Here is a 21,003-nt window from a genome sequence, read left to right on the forward strand (position 1 = left end):
CCATCCATTCAAAGTATATGCACACATACAGTTTCTGTTTCACCCACCCAGGCTGTTCTCCTTCCACCCATCCTTGCTTCATCATTCACCCAGCCATGCACCATACCATATTCTTTCCTTCCCAGCCACCTCGGGGACCAAGCAAACACATATCATTCTTCTTTGCCAGTCATCATTACATTTCTCGTCCTTCCACACTTACTTACACCCTTCTTTCGCTTTTTGTTCATCCCATCCATCAAGTTCATCTCAGATCTTATTGGGATTCTTCTCGCCAAAAACTTCACAGCTAAGTCGAAGTACATTTAGAGGAGGCTACTACCTGGTTGATTTATAATACACCCGTGCAGAAAGCACACTATGCAGTCTTCAATCTCAATAAGTAAGGAATATATAGCTTACCTCTGCCCGCCACCACCGTGTGAACCCTCACAGGCACGTCCGGCACTTGCACCGCCTCCTCCCCAGAGTTGTTCCCCTCGTCCAATACCACCACCTCCGCGCTGGCCCCGCCACCAGATGTTCCACCTACAAAGTACATTTAAGAATGTTAGAATACACCACTCACTACTATATAATATTTGGTCTAGGAGTAATAAAGAAATGTGAAAAAAACAGAATACAATGTAATAATTTGTGACTGCCTACTCTAAAGTAAAAATGTCCCTTTTTCCAGGGAAGGCTGTTGTCTTGCTGCACTTTTTGGCACAACTGATGAATGCTTGCTTTTTATTTTTAACACGCACCACTTTTTCTCCTAACAGACAGAAGCTTGACTTCTAAGAACACGAGCAGGATCAAGTTCAAACCAGGTGAGAGCTCGGCTTACCACAAGAAATGTGTCCAATTAATCGTCAGCACTAAGCACTTTCCCATTTTCAGTTAAACGTTTAGTTTTATGATAAAGTTGATTTTAATAAATGTGTTTCCTTTTAATAAAGCTTTTAAACTTAAATAGACTCTCTGGTTTTTGGTCCTCCAGACTAGAGTGGATGAGCTAAAGGTTTTGGAATTTTTGCAAGCATGAGTCCGTGCCTCTGACACTTCTTGACTCTGACTCCGTACTCTTGTCCTGCGTTGGATAATCTAATCATCATTGGGGATCAATCATCGGTGACTTTGGGAGCTAAAGGACTCTGCCACACTATCTAGTCAGTAAGGAGATTGGGGGTTCAACTACAAAGTCTGTTATCACTGAGGTATGTGGAAAGTCTAACAGCACCTATTATAATTGATAAGCTAAGCAATGCATTATTTAGTGTCCATAGTTCTGTTTGTGCAGATTTGTCCCTGCAACAGTAGTAGAATGGATTGTCCTACTATCCAAACCAAAAGTAAAGTAGTATCTTATTCTTTCTTGGTGGTCATTCACCTTTTTATTGTTGGCAATTGTCAAAGCATAAACATTTAGAAGACTTGAAAAGACATTATGGACAATCCCAGAGGACTGCAATCAGTGCATAGAGCTATTGCTGACTAGAATGGGAGTCCAATGGAATTGCCAAATGTGCAATCTTAGTTAGCTACACAGACAGACTATTAAGAATAATCTAGTAATACCACAGGGAGTCATAGTCGAGGCAGGATAAGAATTTAGATCCAGTCTACAAGAAGATCAAAGACAATTTAGAAAAATTCGAATGAGGAACGCTAGGAAAAAATAGGTACTCTATATTAAAATTAAAACTTACTGGGGCCAGCAAAGGAGCCCTCGCCTGCCCGATCCTGGCCTGCATCCTGAACAGCACCTTCCTCCTCCTGTGTCCTCTTGCCCCTGGGGGGAGCTGATGTTCAACATGAAAGAAAGAAAGACCAGAAAACATGGATGATATTTGTCAACCAAATCAAACATTTCAAAAGAACAATAACAAAATATTTTGGCGAAATAGCAAATACACAACTATTCCACACGATATATTGACCGATCTCATGTGGTCTACTACGTTATTAGTATTGCTTGATTTGCGGACCGTTGACTTGGAAAGTTCCTATGTAACTCACTAAACAAACTACTAAAAAGGTTTGCTAGGCCTGGCAGGCAGCAGGCCGCAGCACGCGCAGTGACAGACAAAGTCCATCGTCCAACTATCAATCCACCGACCACCACCACTATTTCTTCTTATAGCCATGTGTCTAAAGGAAGGACTGGACTTGAGTCTGTAGGGGCTGATTTAGAAGCCCCTTGCGGCTCTTTTGCTCCATTGTTGCGTGACTTTTGTGACGCAGCGGCAGAACAAAAGAGGCGCCATGGTGCGGAGTATATTAACAAAGTGACGCATATGGGAGATGCATCACGTTGTAAAGCCCTGCGCCATCAGGGGGCGTTCCGGCGCAAGGGAGGGCGTTCCTGCGCAGGAACGAATCCTAAAAGTGGCTGAGGGAAATCTACAAGATGTCAATCAGTCACTTTTAGGACAATGATGCGTGACTCAAACCCTGCGCCTGCTTGAAGCCGACGTACGGCTTGATGCAGCATTGGGGAGATAGGGCACCCCAGAGCATTGCTGGAGCTGCGCCATTGTTGGCACGCAACTCCAGCAATGCGCCGCCTTTACGGCACAGATGCGTAAGGCTTCTGTGACGTTTTGGGCCCATTGTGCGCCACATTGTAAATACGGCGCACCATGGGTGGTGGTGGCATGGCGCACAATTACTGGTGCATCCCTGCTACTTTGCAGGGATGCGCCGGTAATTGAAAATCTGACCCTTAGTGTCTAGCATTACGCAGTTCTTTACACTACACTCATACATAATTTCTCAGGCCAATGAAATGAAATGAGCACAAAATAGAAAACAAATAGGCATAGTAGCAAGGCTACTGAGAAGGAGAGCAGTGCACCTGAAATGCATAGAAGATTTTGAAATATAATTTACCTACAATGTAATCGGCAGCATTATTGCTCTTGGTAAAAAACTAAAATTTGCAATATAATAACACACAGAGCGGGATAAAACAGAGTATTGATGAAATAGATAGAAATAGCTACTACTACTCACCAAGCCCGGGGATCTCTACGCCGAGCACGTCCAGCAAGTCGCGTTCCCGGTCCATGTGATCCGTCCAGCGGTGGGTGGCCTGGTTATAGGTGCGCCGGACCCCAGAGTGTTCAAACATGGCCCGGCACACCTTCTCCCACCACTTCCGGCGCTCCCGGATCCCGTAGCCGGTAGCGATCCTGCCGCCTCCCATGATGGTCTTGGGGAGGCGGCGCTGGATGTGAAAGACTAGTGCGGCCACCTGCTCCGCACTAAAAATCTCCCGAGCTATAACTGTCTCCCCCCTCAAATGCCCGCACGGCAACAGAAAGCAAATTACAGATAAGGAAGCAGGTGCCAGACTGGCAGTTTAAATTCAGTGACACATTAATCAACCCCAAATTAATTCATGTCAGTTGAAGCAGGGCAGGTGTGCTTGCTTTTTTTCACCCCCATAATCTACAGTGATAAACAAACAAGAGGGTGGCAGTGATGTACCAGAGGGTGGCATGGGTGTACCGGAGGGTGGCAGTGGTGAAACAGAGGGTGCTGTGAACCTGTGATGATGAACCAGACGTAGAAACAACATAGTCGCGGCCGTTGCGAGCTGACAAGTAAGTTCGCAATTGCGAACTGGTACAAAATCCTCGCGAACTGGCAGAAACCCTTGCGAACACAAAAAAAAAAAAATTGCGAGAGTTCGCGAATTTTGCGGATCACGAATCCGTAAATACGCAATTTCGCGGATTGCCGATTCGCAAAATCCGCCCATGCTTAAAGGAGATCCCTGGATCATCCCTAACGATGTTATCTCTAGATAGTATAGGGGGCGAAGTAGCTAACTGTAGGGAGCCTAGGGAAGAGCGTTTATTGGAAGGAAATTGTTCAGCCAGGGCTATATCATGGTCTAACTTATTGGTAGCCTTCGTCAAAAATTGATCTATGGTGCCTATTATACTACTACCCGCCAGTGACTTCCTTTTGGTTGTTTGACCTTTAGGCATAGCTAATAGCTGTTTCCCCTATTGTGTGCTATATATAAAAAACAAGTCCAGGATGATCAAATCAAGTGTGCACAACAGTAGCGATAATAATTATTCTAATACCAACATAGGAAAGAAAGGCTTAATGAGGTACGCCAAGGGCTATGACTTATCGTCCTGTTGGCAATGTTGTCCGCAAGGTAAAAAAACCAAAGGATATGGCCCTGCCCGGCCTTCTCAGGCCTCTGAGGGCCACAGAGGGCCCGCCCTTTGCCCGGGCTTAGCCCGTCGCAGACCCGCACGCGATCCCGCGACGCGGGGGCTGCAGGGAGTTTTAAATGTCCTCCGGGCGCAGGGATGACGTCGTCAGGCGGTGCCCCATTAGAGGATCGGCGGCCGCAGCGGGGGGGGGGCTCTCAGGGCAGGGAAGACGTCCAGCGATCAGCGCAGGCACACGGACCAAGTGTGGAGGGAGGGCTCACCAGGGCCACAACAACAGGGTACAGAAGAAAACACCACCTAGCATCTAAGTAATTATTTAGTGATATTTACCAGCCTTGAGTAACATTTCGATTACTTTATAATTCTTTTATACTTTTATTTTTTTAATCACACAGGTACTGTTCTTGTAGTTTCCTTTCGGGAAAGGCAAGAAGCCTAGAGGGGTTAATGGTGTAAAAGGTACCCCAGAAAGTTGGCTGCTGAAAGACAACTTGATGCCAAAGACCAGAAGAGACATTATTCAATGAACCGGAAGTGAGTTTTAAACCCCGCGCGAGGGGTAAACATTGCTTCCTGAGGCTGACTCACTCGGTGCGGGTTTTAATGAACATCAAATTTCTGCGGAGAGTTCCTGGCTCATTTAGAGCACAGTATCTAATGCTCGTCGAGCACATGCTGCGCCTTGCTAATGTAGCGGCCCCGCCGAGGATAATGTATTTTAAATGACGAGCAGCTGACCTCCAGATCACTGCTGAAATTAGATGTTATGTGTGCGCGCGCCGGCAGGACGAGACAGCTATTCAACATGTCCCCTTGATTCTGTTTTCTGAAATTATCTTTGATGTTAGGCTGAAAAGCCCGGGCGTTCCAATTTTTCAGTCGTGTCGGTACTGACAAAGTTTGAAACTCTAGCACAATCATCACAGCAAGGAGATACAAGCTAGAAACTAATTTGCGGAAAAGTAGGAATTTAATTAAAGTTTGAAAACGTGAAAAATGTCACAATTTTTGGCACAACCTAGTTTAACGATTTTTTTCGATTTGTACCAGTGCAAGTGGTCGCCCATATGCAAGTGTGCTTTCACAAAACCATCCTTCTTCATATATGCAGGGCCACTGGAATATGCAGGTTCTTGTCCATGGCATTTTCCGCATAATTATGGATTTGCTGCTTTTGCCACATACTCTATCATCTGCTGCACCATAATCTGCAGATTTGAATGCAAAAATGTGTTTCTAGCTCAAATGGATCAAGCGCTACAAATAATGCAGCGATGTGCGTTGCTGCGCAGTGGAAGGCCCTAAGTAAATGTTGACCTGTACTCTTTCTGTTGCTTATTGCTGTATTTGGGTGTAAGACTAATGAGGTAAAACGTTTGCCCAGATAATGTTCCTTTGTGGAAAAATGTCTCAAATAATGAGGTAATACTTTCAAAAAATTTGCCAGATTATTTGAAGAATTAGCCTTTTCTTACCGCATAATTTAGTAAACTCTGCCTCATAATTTGGTATTCTCCTGACACATAATAATTACAGTGGCCTTGCGGATATGTATAATACACTTAAGGTCTGCATATTGTGTTCCACTCCCTTATTTTTTCCAGTGCTAAATCTGTGCCAATGTGTTTGCCAGGAGGTATGGTGCACAGAGATTGGTGTAATACTTACGAACTTTGTCCTGAATCTTATGAACTGCATATACCAGAATGCGAAGGGGCGACCCGGCTGAGAGGTCAGGAGTGTGCTCCCTCCCTGTTTCCTGTTTAGGGCTCCCGTGAGCCTCCGTAGCTGACGAGCTATAGGCGAAGCACCTCCGCGCCCGAGAGGCAACGAAGCCTGGATTGTTTGGCAGCCTCTTAGCCACCCCAAACTGATCTCTACTGATGAAGGATACTATCCAGAAACACAAGCCATGTCTCGTGTCTAGAGACACCTTATACTAAGCACCTGCTTGCACCAACCTTGGTGTAATACTTAAGAACTTTGTCCTGAATCTTATGAACTGCATATACCAGAAGGCGAAGGGGCGACCCGGCTGAGAGGGCAGGAGTGTGCTCCCTCACTGTTTCCTGTTCAGGGCTCCCGTGAGCCTCCGTAGCTGACGAGCTACAGGCGAAGCACCTCCGCGCCCGAGAGGCAACGAAGCCTGGATTGTTTGGCAGCCTCTTAGCCACCCCAAACTGATCTCTACTGATGAAGGATACCATCCAGAAACACAAGCCATATCTCGTGTCTAGAGACACCTTATACTAAGCACCTGCTTACACCAACCTTGGTGTAATACTTACGAACTTTGTCCTGAATCTTATGAACTGCATATACCAGAATGCGAAGGGGCGACCCGGCTGAGAGGTCAGGAGTGTGCTGCCTCCCTGTTTCATGGTGCACAGAGATGTCTGTGTATTCCCCATTCTCTGAGCGATATACTGAAACCTGGCTGTACCCCCCGTTTTCCTATAGCAGCCCCGACTTAGCCCAGCACTGCCGCAGAGGAAGACGTAGTGCAAGCAGGGAACATAAATGTCCCCTTGCTGCACAGAAGACCCTCCAGTCCACTACTCAGGGCTGGACTGGGAACTGAAAGTAGCCATGGCAAATGTTGCCAGACCAGCCCCCGTCCGGCGCGTAGCGTGCGAGTGCAGCGAGCAAGCGAGCCTGACCACTACCAGTGGCGTTTGGGGGGGGGGGGTTCTCCCCTCAAGAAAATTTTGGAAAAAGACAGACCAAAATGGTGCATTTTACAGCACATTTTTCATTACATATTCAATTGTATCAACTTTCAAAGCACAATAAATAGTAGATGATGAACTTAAAGAGCACCAGGTTAGCCACCCAGTCATACGGGTAACCATAGATATTCTTTCAGAGAGCACCAAAAATACAGGTAGTGAATCAGAGAGAACAAAGTAAAAGGGAGACCAGCCCCTACATGGTGTGTAGTGAGCAAGCGCAGTGAGCAACCACTACTAGGGGGAGTTTGGGGGGTTGTCCCCACTAGAAAACTTGAGACAGAAAGGCCAAAACAAAGCATTTTTCAACACATTTATCATGACATATTAGATTGTATTAACTTTTAAAGCATAGTAAATGATTAGCTGATGGAGCACCAGGATACCCAGTCCTAAATCACAGACATTCCTACAGAAAACACTAAAAAATGAAATGTCGAGCACGAAACATGATTTTAAATATAATAAATGTATTCTTCATATAAAACAGCATAAAGTCATTTAAAAACGCACTTAACTTCAAACAATTGTGCAAAGGTTCAGAGTAAAAAGTGTACAAGACAATGTTTACTTCAACCGCTGTGGTACCAACACTTTTTCAAAGAGCTGCTGTTCTTTAGTGCGACTGGTAGTAACACTTCTAAAGAGGACTGATTTCCTTTCTTGGTGCAGCACGTCACTGCCAGGGTGTAATAACTGTGATAGGTCAGTGACTGCACTTGAATGCAGCAATAAGGGACAGTGAGCACCCACTTTATTTATTTTAAACATTTGCAAACCCATTTGCAGCAATGCTGTGTGTGGGCTGAGGCATTTTTTGTTTGATTTTTATACAGAATGACTGATCTTTGTAGCGGTCTGGTGCAACTGCAAGTTTTTGAGTGCCCTTTGCGGTGAGTTATTCTGCCATAAGGGTGCACTCACTGGATAGTTGAAAGTGTCCGATTTTGTCAGTTCATTGAGGAAAAAAAGGCCCATAATAATAATAATTTTTTTTAAAAAGTGACAGAAGACCAGTTAGGTTTCCCTGAGTGAGGAAATGTACGTTTTGGCAATTCGTTTGCTGTGTATGTATTCTCTAATGAGTTCTGGAAAAGGCGCGAGTGATGCTTTAGCCGAAATATAGCAAAGGCTCTACGCCCCCTCCTGCCCCATGCTCACCACATGCCCACGAGGTCCTCCTGGATTAAAGGTTGATTCATGTAGCCTCTGAGGGGTGATGATGGCTCATGGCTGGCCTCTGAGGGGTGAGGATGGTTAACGGCTGGCTAAGTTACATGGAGGATCGGGGTCCGGGATAGCCGCTTCTCGAGTCATTAATCAGAGCTTGCCTAGCCTAGAGCCTGTGGCCTGCCACCACCTCGCTCCGCCCCAGCTCACAACAAACAAAACCACTATGCTGCGGAACTGGGCCGGGGCCTAGCCCTTCTGCCCATTGCCCTTTCAGGCCCCTTTTGCTCTCTTTTGCTTTTAATTCATTTCTCTGGCCCGGTCGCGACGGCCCCATACAGTGCCACCCAGCGCCCACCACAAAGTAGGGGAATAAAAGTAGGGAAACTGTGGGCGTAGAATCAGAGGGCGGGAATAAACCGTGGTTTGGGTCAGTGGACAGAGTCAGAGGTGTGGCAGAAAGAGCAAAATATCCCATTTTTTTGTATTTGTTTCCCATTTCACTAACCGGTTACAGCTTATTACGTTATTTAATTTAACCAATGGATACACATATTTATTTAAGGTTTATTATTAATTATTGACATTAAAATATATTCACAAAGTGGGATACGTTTCCAATCATAGAACATCCCAAATATCCTGAAAAGTGGAATCGCAAGCCTTTTGTCTCCCAGCCATGGAGTTTCTATGATCCGCACTTCTCCTCCCTTTTCCACAAGAGCAGATCAAACATGAATGGCAAAATATCGTAGTTTGCAAATGTTTTCCACATAATTATGGCTCTGTCATATTTGCCACATAATACATCATCTGCTGCATAATCGGACGATTTTAACTAATAAACTGTTTATACCTCAAACACGTTATTAAGAAATGTGACTTGAGCTGCTGTGAAGTGGAGGGCCCCATGAAAAGATTGACTGGTCACCTTTCTCACTGCTGCAGTTCTATATTCCACTGGTACTAATAAGTAAAAATCTTTGCAGAGGCTGTTAGCATGTGTAAAAATGTCAAAATAATAAAGTAAAATTTACAGCACCACTTATACACGTGTAGGGTGTCAGAACACTTTACATCACACATATTACACAGAGACAATCAATCATACGTGTGTAAATCACTTTATAGGAAATGTCACATAAGAACTACAAGATGTAGGAGTCACATGACAACCACCCTGGTAAACAGCATAGCTTAATAGTGATTGGTCTGGAGAAACACAAACTCAGAATTTAAAACGTAATACCATGGTTGGGGGGTCTCTTTAATAATCAGTATTTACCCTTTTTTGTAACATTAGGATAATCAAAGACTGGGGAAAAACCATAACACTCTAATTTATACCTTGCAGTTTGCATGCAGCTCTTACGTGACAGTTAATAGCTCACTGTTCTATGTTAGGATTTTAACTTATTAACTGCAAGTAACAATAGAGCCTCTCTGGCTATAGCAGGAACCCACTGACCTATTTACATTATGCAAAAACAACAATTGATGAACAGAATGCAGAACAATTTCATGCTTTCAGCCCAGTACAGAGATCTGGGCCTAAATCCATTGTTTTTTTGCTCACCATGCCATTCCAGTTTGAACCCAGCCTTATGCAAATCAGTCTTGACCCTGTGCCAAATGTGAACAGTACAGCCCGAACTGCCAGGCCAGGTCCTCCCCTGAACTGGAAACAAGCATCCCAGTTTCATTTGTTGCAGTTACACTATTTACATTATGTGCACTTTGTGATCTGTATGGTACATGTTCTTAGCAGCAGGCACATTAACCCTCTTTCCATGAGTCAAAACGTCCACTAGACAAAACACCTTCTGTCTCTACTAAGGACATGAATCACTGGAGTTATCATGACATTTTTATTGTTGCCGAAAATTGTTGGAGTCCAGGAAGGAGGCAGCAAGTGCTTTTAAAACCATATTATACGACGCCCCCACCTGAAGTCAGCGCCAGCCGCGGTCCGTGCAGGTAAGAGCGGTGGGTGGTGGGGCCGGGTAAAGGGGGATTTCGAGGGACAATGCAGAGGGACAATTATTTATTTAATTTCCCTCTGCATCCTTCCTCAAAATCCCCCCTTACCCGCCCCCTCTGCCCCACTGCTGTTACCTGCACGGACCGTGGCTGGTCAGCACATGGTGCGGTCGCACTGCCCTATAGCCACCTTGCTCAAGGGTCCTGGGACCTCAGTGAAGGAGTCACTGGCATTCTATGGTGTGCTGCTTCATAGGCCTGCCTGCAAGACTGAAGGTGAATTTCAGAATGAATTGTGGCGGACAGGCCTTCAAGGTTAACCCAGACTTGCCACTGCTAGGGTCCACCTGCTGGTGCAAAGACACCAGGGCTTCTACAGTCTTGTGGGGCCTTCTAAGGTCTAGCATGGGAATGTGCTCCCTCAGGAGAGTGGCCTGGTGGACTGGTCATGAAGGCTGAACCTGGTTCCCCAGTTCCAAATTCAGCAGCTCTGACCATAGTGCCCCCTCCTCACCCCCACTGAACAGCATACTGCCCCACTGAGAGAAAGTAGTACTGCACTGACCCGCTATAAACACCTGTATGTGACTCAATTCAAATCACGCACTAGACAAGGACAATATGCTGCCTAAATTTTTTTTACAGCATTCTAGAAAACGCAAACACTCATAGGGAGTACAAGATTAAGTAAAGCATGTGAAATGTAAGCAGGAAACAACATGGTTACATTTTTCTTTTTACACTCATTATTCAGAAATTAGTGAGTGTTTTTGCCTGTAAAGTTAAGGCCTTGACTACAGGGCATAGAAGTGACCGTTTCAATGCCCATTGCTTATATCCTTACAAAACATAAGCAGTATGGTTTAAAAAGACCACGTTTGTGAACACAAAGCCACTGTACATATTTTGTTTTTTCCAATTCACCCATCGAGCAGGTATTTCACTACCTCCAGAAATAGTGCACTTTCCCACCCAGGGTAAACAATGTTGAGAGATGAGAAAACAAAAGTAGCGCTTCACTGGCATACGCTGTCTAGTGGCGCTAATGGGTTTAGGTGTGAATAAATCAATCTGGTCATCTTGCAATCACCATGTGTTTCTTTAGTTTGTTAGTTAGTTAGTTATTTTTCATATTCTGAATGTTTTATTTCTCTCCATCCTGAGGCTGCACTTTAAAATTGAAAAATTTCAGAAAATGAGACGTTTCCAGCAAAAATGTTTTTCTTTTTTAGATCCATTTCACAGGGCAGCAAATAAAGGAAAGGAGGAAAGAGAGGGTAATGCCTGTTTCTTGAAGTTTCGGTTTTCACTAAATGAGGGGAAGCGAGACAGAAAGAGAAGGAAGAGGGGGAACAAAGAGAGGCGGGGCCAGTTGGTAGCGGCAGGAGAACTGGACACTGTACATTGACTGTCTCTGACTCACACAGGGGTCAGTTCCACATGGCCAAATCGGCCCCAGCAACAGAACCAGCCCCTGCCACAAAACCGACCCCCACCCCCTCCAGCCTACCGGGGGATTGGCCGGTGCCCAGATTTACCAGTCCGGCCCTGCCACTGCTCATACAGAGACCAATTCTCAAACATATTAGTGCATCTACACTGGGAGGTTTATATCTACATCCAAGTGTAGATTTTCCATGTTCTGGTATTCACAACTTCCGCATGGGGCACGGAATGCAGTCCCTGGCTCAAGTGTCCATGTGGAGACCTTGAAAAATGATGTCATTACCAAATCTGGGTCCCTTTCCCTCTATACAGAAGGCTAACCATGCTTAGAATGCCCTAATTCCCAAACCCTTAAGTGGGATTTATCGAAGCGGAGATCTGTGCACCCATATAAGTGCTTAAGCCTCTCAGGAATCCCTTTACAAATCCCTGGCAGTTAAAAGCAGGGTAAATTAGGTGATAAACTCATGGTTATAGCCAAATTTACCTCTGTGAAGAGGTCCCCTAATTGCCAAGTGAGGCAGTACAGGATTATATTTCTGACAGGGCACAAGTCCTAAAAAAAGAAGTGGGGGGACTAACCTAGTTAATCATTATGTAAGTGACATCACGGCAAGTGACATCATGGTGCACAGCATCACAGGAATTGACATCACAGGAAGTGGCATTAAAGGTAGTTACCAGATCTTAAGCCCTCACATATATGTTTAACAGGTCTATCATGAGCACATTTCGAGGATACATGCAAACTCTTCTGATTTAGGCAGAAGATTGACACTTTTGTAAGCTACACATAAAACAATGTTGCCTTTTGTCAGTGTAAAGCTTTCTTTACCCAAGGATTAAACATACTAACTCTACCACCAGGCTACTCAACCAGACACACGCACGCAACCTGGGCTTCATCCTGAACTCCTCCCTCTCGATGACCAGACAAGTCAACGCCGTCTCCTCATCATGCTTTCACACCCTACGCATGCTTCGCAAGATCTTCCGATGGATCCCGACAGAAACCAGGAAACGGTCACCCAGGCCCTCGTCACCAGCCGACTGGACAACGGAAACACCCTCTATGCCGGAACCACAGCCAAGCTACAAAAAAGACTCCAACGAATCCAGAACGCCTCCGCCCGACTCATCCTGGACATCCCCCGACGCAGCCACATCTCCGGCCACCTGAGGGACCTGCACTGGCTCCCCGTCAACAAGAGGATCACGTTCAGGCTCCTCGCCCATGCACACAAGTCTCTCCACGACCTGGGCCCCAAGTACCTCAACGACCGCCTGACCTTCTACACGCCCACCCGCCAGCTACGGTCTACTAGCCTCGCCCTCGCCGCCGTACCACTCATCCGAAGAGCCACCGCCGGAGGCAGATCCTTCTCCTACCTGGTGGCCAAGACATGGAACTCCCTCCCCATCCACCTTCGGCTGACCCAGGACCATCTCACCTTCAGGAGACAACTCAAGACCTGGCTGTTCGAGCAGTAGCGGACCCCTTCCCCCAAGCGCCTTGAGACCCTTCCGGGTGAGTAGTGCGCTATACAAGTGTTATGATTGATTGATTGATTGATATGCAGCACATTTTCATGTAGATGTGATTGCTTTAGCTGCCTGTGCTCTCCGAAAGTGTGACAACTCTCCTATGTGTAGTATTCTTACTCAGCTTTACCCACCTGCACTCATTGTTGGAGTCTGAGGCTCATTTTTCACATACAGACCATGGCCCAAAGCAAGAGAGAAAAACAGAAAGAGAATAAAGGCGAGGAAGAAGAAAATAATGATGTAGACAACCTGCAAGAATAAGCAATTTTAGGGTAGTGAAAGAAGAAGGTTATGGCAATCTTAGCATTCAACAATAGGACTCTAAGAAAAAGTTTGGGACTCCACGTTTATGTTTTTACAAATTACACACTGCCCCCAAAATGTCACCTCCACATTTAGCACCCGACATCTCTCCTACTCATTGTTGGCATAACTACATCTAAACTACCCTTACATTTACCAGCGCAACCTGACAGCTCACCCTGCAATCAGTATCCCCAGAGTGCCCTGACAATGGGCCATATATTTCAAAGTAAGAGGTATCAACTCCAGATCAGAATAAGTGTAAGCTGCACAGTATCCAAGGATAAAATGTAAATCGTGACGAAGGTAACTCACAAGAAAAAGGCACATGCAATTCTAATCCCAAATAGCACTTTCAAGAAAATATTTGCCTTCCAGAAGAAATATTACTAGTGTGCATAGAAAAATTACCCTAGTGGGGAGATGTAGGAACAGCAAGATACACAACAAACTATTGCCAGTAATCAGAATCTACACTAGACTTTGCTCGCTAATAGGACCTCTTGATATTCTAGATATTTTACACTGCCAACACGGTGCACCATAGACGGCCTACTTGTTTACAGTAACAACAACAGGCTTACCTATTTACGGTAACCTCATCCTGAAGGAGCCAGTCCTAGGTAAGCTTTCATTTGATAGATATCATAACTCTGGATTACATCAGTATCCCAAACCTAAGAGCAACATAACAAGAAAGCTAACCTGTGTTATTGTGTTTTAATACAGTGCATTGCGAACTTTGCAAAATCGCTGCAGTAGGTAGGTGTGAGAAGGGCAAAAACAAAACCACACATACCTCGGAAATGGTAACAACTTGGCAACATTTAACACAGTCATATCCAGTGCTCTTGAATTTCCAGAGTTACAAAAATGCCACCTGTCTTCCTTTCACGGAAAACAGCTATTCAATATTTAGTGATTGGAACTGGTAAATAAAGCACACAATTTCAAATGTTTGGAAATCATTCTTTGTAGTGGTGTGGCAGATTTAGATACTTCTGCACAGAACTGAACTATTTGGGTCATTGAGGAGCAAGCAGGATTAGCAAGGTATTTCTTATTTGAAAGGAAAAGTGCACATTTGTGGCATCTGACCGCCACCCACGTTTCAACCTAATTTGCCAAGAATTAAAGACAAAGCAGTAACCTTTGATGTAAAACAGGAGAAATAAAGATATGTCCATCTAATGGCTGAAATAAACAATGGGAAAGCAGAAAATCTGAGATCAATCCCAGCTTCCCGGCTTGACAAAATAAAGTGATCTTAGGCAAATCTCTCCGAAGTTTGATTTAATGGGCTGTAATGTTGTACCATGTATAATAAGATTCTAGGATGCGGGGAAAGGATGAACCAAATAGGTTCACAGCTGAGAAGAGATGCTTGATGAAAGTTTGACTACAAGGTCCGCCTGCCTCTTTACCCTCATGGAGCTCTAAAGAGGATGCTTCTAAAGAAATGCAAACATAGGGACCAAATAGGTCGGTATGTATGGCATGTATGAGTATGTCGAATGGAAGTTTCACAACTGAATGCAAACAAAAAGGATTCTAACTAGATCCTTGTGAGGTCCTGATGAAAGCCAACAAAATCCGGTGAGGCATTGGTGTGATGGCTGAAACATGTTGACATCTGGTTACAGAGGATACTAATTTCCTTAATGCATCCCTACCAATATTTAACCCTGTCAGGGTGCCCTTTGAAAATAAAATGAAGCCTCAGTACATCCTAGACTATTGTAAATCTAGGATCCCACCCAATAACCAAAAAGCTTCCTTGGCAACTAAGGTTGACCCCACCCGGATACATTAGGTATCTGGACGAGGACTCTATGATGAAGCATGCCACTTGGAATTCTAGTGGGTGAGTGCCCTTTTAATACCATAGGGTGATCCCCTTGGGCTGGTATGGAGAGATAGGCTAGGCACAGTAGGGGTTCACCTCTGTTTTGTTTCTATGGCAAGGTGTTTGGGTAGGTGAACAAATCCTGTATCCCTTATGGGACTATTGTAATACGAATCTAAGCCACATATATAATGCATTTGATATGACTTTCATGTGGCTTCTACCTGCCAGCCACACTCTAACCGGTTGCACCAAAAATTAAAGATAAAACATTGTCCTCTAATGTGAAATAAGAGAAATAAAAAGATGTATATTCAGTGTCTGAATTGCACAAAGTGAATGCAGAAAACCTCTGTATGCCAGCTGGGGGCTGCAGTGATTACTGAGGGCAGTCTCCCTGGTGCATTTCTCTGTTGAGAAGAGGGCAGTTGCACTATGCAATGCTGTGAGCTGAAGGAGACATATACCTGTGTGTGCTGTCACAAATCCTGTAAGCTAGGAGGGGGGCCATGCAGTTATGGCTTGCAATACTCATGGGTGGGGGGGAGGGGGGCGCGGGGGTGACCGTGGGGTGGGGGGGTGTTAAAATAAAAATAAAAGAAGAAAACCTACCTGGCCGGGTTCCACACGGCCTCTGCTCCAGGTCCTGCGTTTTCCTGTACAGGAACAGGCATGCTCCCTCTCCTCCTTTAAGCCAATCACAATGCTTTAATGGCAGCATTGTGATTGGTGCAGAGTCGCAGACAGCGCCCAGCCAGGTACCAGTATGGAGGCCATTTTCTCTATGTAGGCTGCATGTAGCCTACGTAGAGAAAATGTAGAGTGCGCATGACTGCTTGGTCAGCCCCATGGCCGACCAAACAGTCAGGGTACTCAGAGTGGTGCAAGCCACTCCTCCAGACCCAACCACACGCCCGCCCCTAACCAGGCATACCCTTCGGCCTGCCCCCAACCAGGCATACCCCTATCTTCTACTTTATTGCAGTGCGAGAAGCAGAAACATAAAATGGTTTTTAAAATACCATTTTATGTTTCTGCTTCTTGCACTGCGAGAAAGCAGTGGGGCGGCACTCCTCCACCCTAATGGAGGAGCCGCCCCTGAGGCCGTGATGAAGTGAGAGAGCTGCCCTGGAGCACAGTGCAGCTTTGAAGGAGAAGCAAGCCATAACTTGCAGAGGAAGTGCAATGATTAAACTTCACAACAATCAAGGAGGACCCAAGACCCTGAATCCAGGGATGCTTATCACATAGGCAGAGGAGAGTGTGAACAGCTGCCACCTCCACCATAGCATCCAGTCTTCTGCTCACCACTGTGCCATAAACGCATGACAGGGCACTCCTACCCTCCACTCCAGTGAGAACGAGTAAGACTGAATACTGGGCCACCAATACTGGACTTGCTCTGACTGACACACAACAGCGTGGAGGCACTTTGACTTTCTCAGAGCCATCATGGAACTTCTAAGACTTGAACTCACTAACGGGGCCTCGTTGGAATTGCTGCTTTACATAAATAGAGAATAACCTTGTTTCTTTTATAGGAAAGTGGAACTCGAGATCTGATCCAAGGGAAGCTAATGTGCGAAATCCGTATATTATTTGCACTCATCATGCCTGGGTCGATATATGGGAACACCAATTCAACACTCATGTAAACCTACCTGATGCACGGTAACACAAGGCAGCACAATGGGCTGTCTTGCATATACTTTTTTTTCTCACCAAAGCCACGCTAAAACTATCCTATGAAGCTATTTTCTCTTTGTATGTGTGCTGCAGAATGCAGCATACATGCAAAGAAGAAGTAATGTGGAAAAATAGATAGATTTCTCCTTGTTATGCCAGCCTCAGGTAGACTCACCAGTTTGGTGCAAACCTAGGTTTACATGTCTTTGAAAATATGGGTTTGCATCAAAATACATTGATGGGATGCACAGGAATGCCCTGGAACTATCCATGTAATGCCTACCTGACGTAAGGTAACGCAAGGCGGGTCAATGTGCTGCCTTGCGTTGGGGTTTTTCTATCTTTTTTTATAAATCCCACATGAAAGGGATTTGTGTGGTACTGTAAATCCTAAAATATATTTTACTTCAGGGTTGTGCCAGAAAAGTGACTCAACCCTGATACAAAATCTGGGCCTCAACTTATTTATTTATGTTTTTTTAAACTCTGCTACAAATGATGTGGCATCAAGGAGAAAACTTACAATCAATCTGTTCTGTTTAATTGTTTGCAAAGACTGTATTTTGAAATATCTTATGGGGTTAAGTCACATGCCACAGAGATCTGTGCGTTCCCATTAAATCTGAGTGAATAATAATAGTAAGATAACTCTGGGGGTTAATGCATTTGCTGGAAAGATCTGTGTTTTGTCTAGCCTCAGTTTTGACTCAAAGTAGTACATAGGGTTAATTTGCATCCTGCAAAGCAGTTCATGTAACATGCAAATGACAGAATTTCATTTTTGTAGGTAGGTATGTGGGTTACTACTTTCAACACAGAGATCCTTATGTTAGTTGCACTGCAATCCTTCTAATATAACACAGTGAGCTATGAAAGAAGATATGTGACTTCTGCACCTTGTAACCCCCACTGTTTTTTGTAACACATCCTGTGCATTGATTTGCAAATATATATGATTTATTGTATATGTGATATGTCTGTATGATGTAGAGCCCTCTGCTATCCTACATTGGGATGAGTAGCGCTATGCAAGAAAAAATAGTAATATTTAAATGATTGCAACACCTCCTCAGGAGTAGTAAACATAATATAAATGCTATTTATTTTGTGTAATTACTGGGAAAGACCAACACACCTGACATTCATACAGTGCATGCCTATCATGTAAACGGGGATTGCCCAAAGTCAAAAGCTGCCCCTTCAAAGCATGTGAGAGGTGCTAACAAGGTGTCAGTAGCGGCTTCAAATTGAGTTGCAGCGCGAGCAATTTAATTCGTTTTATTTATTTATTGATGTACATAACTCTGGTTGGCCATATGCCGGAGTTTACTACACCTCAACCTGCCCCTCCACCACCCCGCCTCACTGCCCGCAACACTCCCTCAAGGAGCAGCTACTGCAAGGTGTGATCCTTTGCTTCCCCTCTGCTGCATTTGCATCTAGGTGTGAGGCTCCTGACTGCTTACAGCCAGGAGACTTTAACAAAAGGAGGCCCGATGACCGTCCAAATTCGGTCTTGTTATGGGCCCAGCTGGAGTCTGAAAAAAGAGTGCCCTCTCCCCAATTGCACGTTGTTGTGGATCGAAAGCAGACAACAACGTGCAGGCACTGCTGAATGAGTCCCGGTGTTTGAATATTACACTGGGACGAATCCAGCACATTTTTCAGTGGGACACTACTTCTTGGCAGGGTGGACGGCGTCCACCCTGTGTAAAATAGTGGGCAAACACCGTCCACCTGCGTGCACCCCTGACTTGTGCCCTGACAGTTGTTTAGGTGTACCTATGTATTTGTAGAAAGTGACACTTGTGACGTATCAGTCCCGAACATATCAATGAACTCTCAGTGGTGACAAACATTTAGGGGAGTGAGCATGCTGACATTAGCACGCCAGAGGCGTAACCCAAAGTGACGGGGCCCTCTACAGATAGGGATAAGACACCCCCTCCCGAGGTTTCAATGTCGAATAAATATTCGTATATTTGGGCTGAATAGGGAACCCGTAAAGGGTTGGGCCCCCTGAAATTTGTCCCCAGCCTGCGCTGCAGCGGCCTGTTACCACCATTTCCCTGCAGCCGGCCCCTATCACTACACCCATGCAATTAATGGGTGCCCCAATGCAAGCATTTCTGCAGCTCTCATATGTAGTACTAGGCTGAATCTCTAGTACCCCCAGCAGTTAACCCTGATGAGGTCAATAGAATATTCATCTCTATTTGCACAGTTCATTAAATTATAAAAGTCACAATAGAGGAAGTATTTTTAATAACTGTAAATCAATAAAAAACGTGTTGTATACATTAGCAATAGCTACATATATTAATAATATATATCTTTTAAAAATAAAATATATATTATTAATATACAAATTTCACTTGTGATTAATTTTTTCTCATAGTTGCTTCTTAAATTTCATATAAAGGAGATCCCATTCTAAAATGGTACTGCATTTATTATCGATGTCAGACCAGCAAACTTTATTATTGCAGTCCTTCTTTTGGGTCATTAAAAAGATAATTTTCCTACAGGAGAAAAGTGAACTGGAATCCCAAGACGATTGAATGATAATAAAAATAAATACTTTTCTGGCTGAGTGCTGCTTTCTTATAGAAGATAATTAATATTACAGTTTTGTTCTTTGTAAATAATAAATGTTTAATAGGTACTGCTCTTCATAAAGCTCTGATGTTACTTGGAAGACTTATTTTGCAGGGTCTGCCTGCACCAAACATTTCCTGCAGCTACTGTTGCTCCTGAACACAATCCATCACAGACATTGCAATGGCAGCACTCCTGTCAGACACGAGGAGTGCGCCGTTCCTAAGGGTGGAGGGGGAAGGGAGGTCTTTTCTAAAAAAGTGCCCTCACACACCCCGAAGGATGTCATGCTTCATCATTGGGCCTTGCTCCTCGTCGGGCCGGCGCTGCAATGCACAATGGGCACCCGCAAAGGGGCTCTTTGGAGGAGATCCTTTCGGTGATGTAGCCGTAGGTGAGTGCGGGTGTGTGGGCAATGTAGTGCAGTGAGTGTGAAGGTTAAAATAGGTCTAGGGCAGCCTTTACTAATGTCTTTATTCTCAGGGGGCACTAGCCTAACTAAAAAATATGAGCCCCAGCTGGATGTAATGATCCTATAGGGCTAGTGTGGTGCATAAGGTCAACATGCTTCATGCCAATATAGCCCCTAACAGGTCTGCCGGCACTTCATCAGGACAAAAAAAATAGGGTGATTAAAAGGTACTTTAGCACTACAGCAAAACTGGTTCAGACATTCCTAACTAGTAACCAGGTGCAGTTGAGCACCCCGGGTCATTTGATCCCGAGGAGGAAGACCTAAGGAAGAAGGAGAGGGAAAAATAAAAACAAGAAACCCAAGGTCTAGTTAAGATGTTAGTAAGAACACATTTGTTACGCTATTGATGCCAGACAGTACGATAATGGCTACGCAGTGCATCAGATTTCCATATATGTACTTTCACAGTCAGTGATCGGGGTGGTCATGTGGGGAAACATCCTTTACAACGCAACTTTTACCACGCAGTGCCTTTACGACGCAACTTTTACAACGCAAACTATTACAATGCATTGCGCTGGGGGGCGCTCTAGGATAGGGAATACGTTTAATTTACTATCCAACACCTTCCCTAGTGTCCACGGGGACTGGAGTTGGAATAGTAAATTAAACTATTCACTATCCAGCACCCCAAAGCGCTATGCGCTGTAAAGGTTTTCGTTGTAAATACCACGTTGTAAAGGCATGCGTGGTAAAAGCATGCGTTGTAATGTCATACATCCGGTCATGTGGCTTGCAACCTGGACCATAGCAGTACTCGCAGTGGCTAGGGTCATGAGGAAGGCTAGGGAAAACAATGTTACCATCAGCCAATTGTCCAATTTGACATTGCGGCGTAGGCATTGTCATAAGATCACATTGCGCACATCAAGAGTAACCATGACAAGTACACAGGCATTCATATGGTACAAGCACAGCGGTTGACAATGTAAGGAATTGCGACAGGTGATGCTAGACAAACATTAGAACACCAGAGTTAATCATCCATCTAAGTAAAAACAGTCCCATTGTGGGTGAGCTAGTAATCAAAGTATAGAGGGGCCT

The sequence above is a fragment of the Lissotriton helveticus genome, chromosome 3_1 (assembly GCF_964261635.1).
Source record: "Lissotriton helveticus chromosome 3_1, aLisHel1.1, whole genome shotgun sequence".
NCBI lineage: Eukaryota > Metazoa > Chordata > Amphibia > Caudata > Salamandridae > Lissotriton > Lissotriton helveticus.